The sequence below is a fragment of the Sus scrofa genome, chromosome 14 (genome assembly GCF_054392235.1).
Source record: "Sus scrofa isolate SSC_HxYL_T2T_F1_AM1 chromosome 14, Sscrofa_HxYL_maternal_Yorkshire_Landrace_v2.0, whole genome shotgun sequence".
Classification (NCBI taxonomy): domain Eukaryota; kingdom Metazoa; phylum Chordata; class Mammalia; order Artiodactyla; family Suidae; genus Sus; species Sus scrofa.
This window is the reverse complement of record NC_139396.1, coordinates 35,976,023-35,982,944: the sequence shown is the minus strand read 5'-3', so window position 1 is coordinate 35,982,944 and position 6,922 is coordinate 35,976,023. Positions and strand designations below refer to the sequence as shown.

General features: G+C 46.9%; 1 long non-coding RNA gene across 2 annotated transcripts in view; it reads left to right on the top strand.

Moving 5' to 3' along the window:
* Window positions 1-215: 215 nt before the first annotated feature.
* The window catches only part of LOC102167906 (uncharacterized), a 96,812-nt gene continuing 90,105 nt past the window's right edge, over window positions 216-6,922 (top strand). Inside the window, exons 1-4 of one of the 2 annotated variants that reach the window (XR_014827194.1) lie at window positions 216-535; window positions 1,181-1,278; window positions 3,273-4,678; window positions 4,740-4,935. This is a non-coding gene — a long non-coding RNA (uncharacterized LOC102167906). Of the gene's footprint in view, window positions 536-1,180; window positions 1,279-3,272; window positions 4,679-4,739; window positions 4,936-6,922 lie in introns of those variants that run through there. The other variant, XR_014827193.1, reaches the window with a different exon arrangement.

The following is a 6,922-nucleotide window of genomic DNA, read 5'->3' as shown; positions in this document are numbered from 1 at the left end:
TTAACACTGTCTGTTGTTTATGTGCTTTCCTCGAAAATGGGCCCTATTCAGTTCTCAGGCAGCCCCATGTTGGAAGGGGCAGCGGAAGCAGCGATCCACCCACTAACCGGCGCGAGGGCTGGCATGGGGCACGCGCATGCGCTCAGGCTGCCTTCTGGCTAGGCTTCTCTCTGCGGCTGCGCAGCCTCAAAACGCCCCGCGGGGGGCGGGAGCGGGAAGCCCCACTTGTCTTCCCCACAACCCCCAGCCTCCCTCAAGTCACTCCCTCCTGCGATGACAATGAGGACCAGCTCCTGAGCTCTCTCCCTTGGTCAGGGCTTAGGTCTTGCCACTCTACCGCCAGCTTTTCCTGCCATGTAGCCTCCACCTGGACGAAGTCGCTTCCTGCTCCCCCGGCTTCCAGATGCACAGCGAGCTCTCTTGCTGCCGGCACCCCCCGCCTCATTCGGCTCAGTCTTCTGCAAAACCCAGCGCCCTGCCTCTGCCTGCGCAGCCTGCCCTTGGGGGCCCGGCTTCTCCCACTCCTTCCTTATTAGTGAGTAAAAAGAAAAGGAATTCCTTTTGCCATTTATCCTTGGAACAGCCTGAGAAAGGAGTTGAAGGACATGCTACGAAGTGTGAAAAAAACAAGGCCCGAGCTGGCCAAGCGGGCCAAGTGGATATTTTAATCATGTGGAACAGCGCCCTTTTCATGGAAAATTTTCTACTCCAACACCTGTGGCTATTAAAGGAACCCTCACTCTTTTCTACCCTGGGGTCCCAGGGGTCCTCCTCCAGCCCAGTGCTTCCAGCTGGAGTAATTATTCCTACCTCCCTTCCCCTCCACCCGCCTCCACCCTCCTCCACCCTGGCGAGCCCAGCCCAAAGCCCCTCAGGCTGCAGAGGGTGCCAGGGGGCAGTTCTGTCCCTTCGGGGAAGAATAACTGGCCAGACCAGGATTCCCCTCCCCCACGGGGGCTTCTGGAATGAGGCCTGACCCTGTCCTCCTCTGGTCCCCTCCACCCCCTTCCTGTTTCTTCCTTGTGCAGACTCAGTCCCCACTGGACCCTGGAGGGAGTTCAGGGCCTTCCATTCCCTGAAGTGCTCTGCGCCCCTCTTAAGGACAACAAGGACCCTAGGTGACATGGCCCAACTCTCTTTTGAGTTCTTGTCCTGACGCATGCCCTGCTTTGTTTTCCAGGTTATATGTGCTGACTTTGGTGCAGAAGATATGCATGTGCTTAGAGGTTCAGTATCGCTTTCTCCCCCTGGCTTCTTTGGGAAAAGAGATCCAGAGAGGTGAGAAAATTTTCCTAAAGTTACACAGCACTCAGTAAGGATAAGGAAGGGCTAGAACAGACTGGAAGCCAAGCTTCCCAAGGGAGCTGCCTCAACTCTCTCCACTTTCTCACTTGCTCCATGGTCCACTTCCACCTTGCCTTCCCCATCAGGCCACTGGAACAGCGTTAAGATCACAGTGACTTAAGTGTCACTAAGTCCAATGTCCATTTTCTCTTTTCGTCTTGACCTCTCAGCAGAGTTTGACTTTGTTGATGATTTCCTCTTCCACCTTGAAGTTCTCTCTTTCTTTGCTTCCAAAGCGCTTTGTTTTCTCCTCTCTCTGCTCCGGTCACTTCTTAGTCTCTGTTGCCGGAAACTATCCCTCCAGCTGATAAAGTTGGCGCCCCCTCAGGGCTCAGGTCGAGGTTTTCTTCCCACTGTGCAGTCTTGTCCAGACCCACAGTTTCTACCACCAACCAGTGTCTCCAGCCCTGACCCCTTCTTTATGCCCTGACTGCCTCCTAACTGATGTCGTTTGGGTGCCTCAGGGACACTGCAAACCTGACTTGTCTAAAACTGAACCCATGATCTTTCCAAGTCTCCCGAGTTATACGGCCCTTCTGGGCACCCTTGAGCAAAGCAGCATCTTGTCCATCTCCCAAACCTAGTCCCCTTTGTGCTCTGAAACTCCGTGAATAGGGCCAACCAAACAGTGTTGTGGGCTAGAAATCTAGGACTCTTTTTTTTTTTTTTTTTTTTTTTTGTCTTTTTAGGACCACACTTGTGGCACATGGAGGTTCCAAGCCCTAGGGGTCACATTGAAGCTGTGGCCTATACCACAGCCACAGCAACGCCAGATCTGAGCCAGGTCTGCGACCTACACCACAGGTCATGGCAACGCCAGATCCTTAACCCACTGAGTGAGGCCAGGGATGGAACCTGCAACCTCATGGTTCCTAGTCGGATTTGTTTCTGTGTGCCACAACGGGAACTCCTAGGACTCATTTTTGATACCTCTTTCTCTCTCTCCCACACCATATGCAATCCATCAAGTGGTCCACCACCTTGAACAAGCCACCATCATCTCTACGGTAGCCTCCTGCTATCCGGCCACAGTCCAGCATTAGAACAAGAGATAGAGGGCAGTTAGTGCAGAAAGGGGAACAAGAGGCAGTTGTGGACTGACTCTTGAGATGATGGCATTCTAGCACACATTCTACAATTTGGATTGTTTTTCTGCAAGAAGATAATTCTGTGAAATTACATCAAGTTAAGAATGCCAGCTGTGGTAGCAAGTGCACCCTCATTTCAGCCATGTAACATCAATTGTGCTAAATTGCTTGATATAGAAAGTGGCTTCAGGTGTGTAGTTGTTGGCCTTTTATACCCCGTGGCTTTGAATTCCTGTAAGGCCATTAATACATGTGGTAGCAACTTAAAAATTTGAAAATAATACCCAGGTCAATGAAAAGAAACTAGGGACTTTCAAAATAATTAAAATTCCCCTTGATAATTATTCAGAGATGAAACTGAGTACCAGAAGGTGGGACTCACACCTAATTTATCATTGTGTCGCCCATAGTAACCCAAAGTGCTAGCACGCAATAATTCCCTATAAATGTTTTGAATAAATAAATGTGTGCCATCTAAAAATATGAGACTTCACCCTTTATTCATTAGTTAAGTCCTAAAAAATACTAAGCATAATTCAATGACACAGGAAGCGCTAAAGATTACCCAATTTCTAACTTTCTTCCTGGCTCCCCCTCTCTGTCAGTTTAGTATTTGCTAGAATAGCACCTTTATTGATGACCCAGGCAGGGCAGGCAGAAGCCAGGTGGCTATAGTTGTGGGGTTTCTGGGAGGGGGAGCTGGCTGACCGTCACTTTTCTGGTGCCTGGGGTCTCAGTTTGAAGATTCCAAGCATTTTTCAGGGTGAGCTTATTAAAAGGCTTCAGGTCCCACTCCAAGGAGGAAAAGTAAGTTGGGGATCCCTTGTCTCCATGTTGCAGAAGAGTAAAGCAAGACCTAAAGAAGAGATGTGATTTACAAAGAACACCTGGAGAATTGGTAGCACAGCCAGAACCAGAGCTCGAATCTCCAGGTTCTTTCTCTAAGGATCTATCCACTGTAACAACTTGCCTCCTGGGATGGCTTGGGTGAGTCTCCCCAATGACAGGGGCCTTCCTGTAATTGAAATTAGTTTTAAGTCATCAAAGCAATATTGAAACAGAACAGAGTTGGAGAACTCACACCTCCCAGTTTTAAAACTTACTCCAAACTTACAGTATTCAAACCAGTGTGGTATTGGTATAAGGATAAATATATAGACGGATGGAATAGAATTTAACTGAAATAACCCAGGAATAAACTCATACATCCATGGCCAACTGATTTTCAGCAAGGGTGCCAAGACCAGTCAATGGGGGAAAGAATTGTCTCTTCAACAAATGGTACTGGGACAACTGCATATCTATATGCCAAAAAATGTAGTTGGACCCCTTCCTCATGCCATATACAGTAATTAAGTCAAAATGGATCAACAAACTATATATAAGAGTTTTATAAACTGTAAAACTCAGTGGAAAAGATAGGGATAAATCATCATAAACTTGGACTTGGCAATGTTTTCTTAGCATGAGTGGCAAAAGAAAAATAGATGAGTTTGGGAGTTCCCATCATGGCTCAGTGGTAACAAACCTAGTATCCGTGAGGATGTAGGTTCGATTCCTGGTCTCGCTTAGTGAATTAAAGGATCCGGCGTTGCTGTGAGCTGTGTTGTAGATTGCAGCCACTCAGATCTGGTGTTGCTGTGGCTGTGGTGTAGGCTGGCAGCTGTAGCTCTGATTAGACCCCTACCCTGGGAACTTCCATATGCCACGGGTGTGCCACCCCCCAAAAAAAGGACAAAGGTCTAAATAGACATTTCTCCAAAGAAGGTATACAAATGGCCAAGAAAGCACATGAAAAGCTGCTCGACATCATTAGAACTTAGGGAAATGCAAATAAGAGCACAATGAGGTACCACTTCACACCTACTAGAATGGCAGTAATGATAATTAAAAAAAACTCTGAAAGTAACAAGTGTTGAAGAGGTGGAGAAATTGGATCCACTATATATCGCTAGTGAGAATGTTAAGTGGTTCAGCTGCTGTGGAAGATAGTATGGTGGTTTCTCAAAAAATTAAATATAGAATTGCCACGTGATCCACTTCTAGGTATATGCCCAAAATATAGAAAACAGGTGTGGGAACACTTACACGTGAATGTTCCCAGCAGCATATTCGTAATAGCTAAAAGGTAGGAACAGCCCAAATGTTCATCAGCAGATGAATGAATAAACAAATGTGAGTATACATACAGCTGAATATTATTCACTCATAAAAAAGGAATAAAGTGGAGTTCCCATCGTGGCGCAGTGGTTAATGAATCTGACTAGGAACCATGAGGTTGCGAGTTCGGTCCCTGGCCTTGCTCAGTGGGTTAACGATCCGGCGTTGCTGTGAGCTGTGGTGTAGGTTGCAGACGCGGCTCGGATCCCGCGTTGCTGTGGCTCTGGCGTAGGCCGGTGGCTACAGCTCCGATTTGACCCCGAGCCTGGGAACCTCCATATGCCGCGGAAGCGGCCCAAGAAATAGCAAAAAGACAAAAAAAAAAAAAAAAAAAAAAAAAAAAGAATAAAGTACTGATACATACTTCAATGTAGATGAACCTTGAGAACGTTATGCTAGGTGAAACAAGCCAGGCGCAAAAGATCACATACTGTAAGATTACATTTATTTTGTATTTTAATTTTTTTTTCTTTTTACGTCCACACTCTTGGCATATGGAAGTTCCCCAGCTAGGGGCTGAATTGGAGCAACAACTGCCGGCTTACGCCGAAGCCACAGCAGCTGCAGATCTGAGCTGCAGGTCATGGCGACACCAGGTCTTTAACCCACTGAGTGAGGCCAGGGATCAAACTTGCATCTTCAGGGACACTATGTGGGGTTCTTAACCCCCTGAGTTACAAGGGAAACTCTTATGATTCCATTTATATGAAATATCCAGAATAGGCAAATCTAGAGAGACAGAAAGCAGGTTGCCAGGAGCTTAGGCAAGGGGGGATGGGGAGTGCCTGCTTAATGGGTATGGGGTTTTCTCTTCGGGTGAAAATGTTTTTAAACTTGATAGTGGTGATCACTGTGGTTGTACAGCATTGTGAATGTACTAAATGTTACTGAATATACACCTTAAAATGGTTAATTTTATGTTATGTGAATTTGACCTCAATTTTTGTTTTAAAAAAGAGTTAATTCACTCAGAGAATCATTAAGAAAGGAAAATATTTAAGCCTGCTGTGTGCTTCTTATGGAGCAAATAACTATGTGACTGACAACTTTTCACATTCTAGCCAGTGTGGGAAAAAAGAAAAAACAACCCACATCTATTTTCTGGAGCGTGCAGAGTTGCAAAACATGTGTACTGAATAAAGCGAAATTATGAATTGATGGAACCCAAGAGGCCAATCTACCTAGCTGGCTGAGATTTTCCCTTCTAACCAGATGTGTCCCTGCCTCCAAGCGGCATTGTCCCCTTTCCCACCTGGCCACATCTTTTTTCCCCCTTTTACAAAAGTTCAGCCTTCCCATGGGATCCTGGGCTGGGGAATAGGGTGGGATGAAGAGGGGGGCATATTCTAGGAGACTGAGCTTCCACATGCAGCAGGTTGGTTGTGATAAGAGAGAGAGCATTCTTGGCAGCTGATGGAGGATCCCTTAGAAGCCCAGGGGTAAGAGGCTGAAGCATTTGGTTGAAGAGACCCTTAGAACAAAGCCTGGTACCAGATCTGACCTCAAGCCCATCACCAGCCAGGTGCACATGGAGCTCAGGAATCAGAAGTAGAAATATCTGTGATAACGGTGGCAGGCAGCAGGTAACCATTGGATGGACTAGCCTGATAGATGATAAAGGAATCAGGGTCCTGGCATGAGCTGAGTGATTCAGGATAGGATGGTGAGCAGAATGAGGAGGCTGGACCTGAGAGAAAGCAGTACTGGGGATGCCTGGAGGGACCTCAAGAAGTCATACCTAGCCATCTGGTCCGCTCTGAGTAAACAAGGTTGATGACTCCTCACCTAAATGGTCCAATCCAATGAACTACCACGTTTATAGGATTCTTCTGCACTGGTTCCCACAAGTGACCCTCAGATATCTCCCTTCTGGCTTCTGTGAGCACTCTGTCTCTGCCTTTGGGTCCCGACTGCATTCTGCGATCGACGTTTATGGACGTAATTAAATCTCTTACTGACCCTAATCCCCTTTTGGTCAGATGAATCTGACTAATCTTTGTTTTCTCCACAAAGCCTAATATAGTCCTTTATTCTGAGAGGGTACTGATGAGGTGTCTATTGTGTGGGTGACTACTGGGGACAGGTTTTGTCTGCCAGCAGGCTTTCACTGGGAGAGCATGACATGAACTTCACATGGGTCTGGTGGGGTGTCAAACACGGAGGTCTCAGGGATGGCCCAGGGTTGACCTGGCTAGTCCAGTTCTAACTGTTTACTCCTCTCCACATTGTGATTGATTCAGATGTGTGATCAGAGCAGAACCATCAGAATCTCCTCATGGGAGGTGACTCGTGGACTCTGGAAAAGTCTTTCTTTCTATAGGACCATGAAC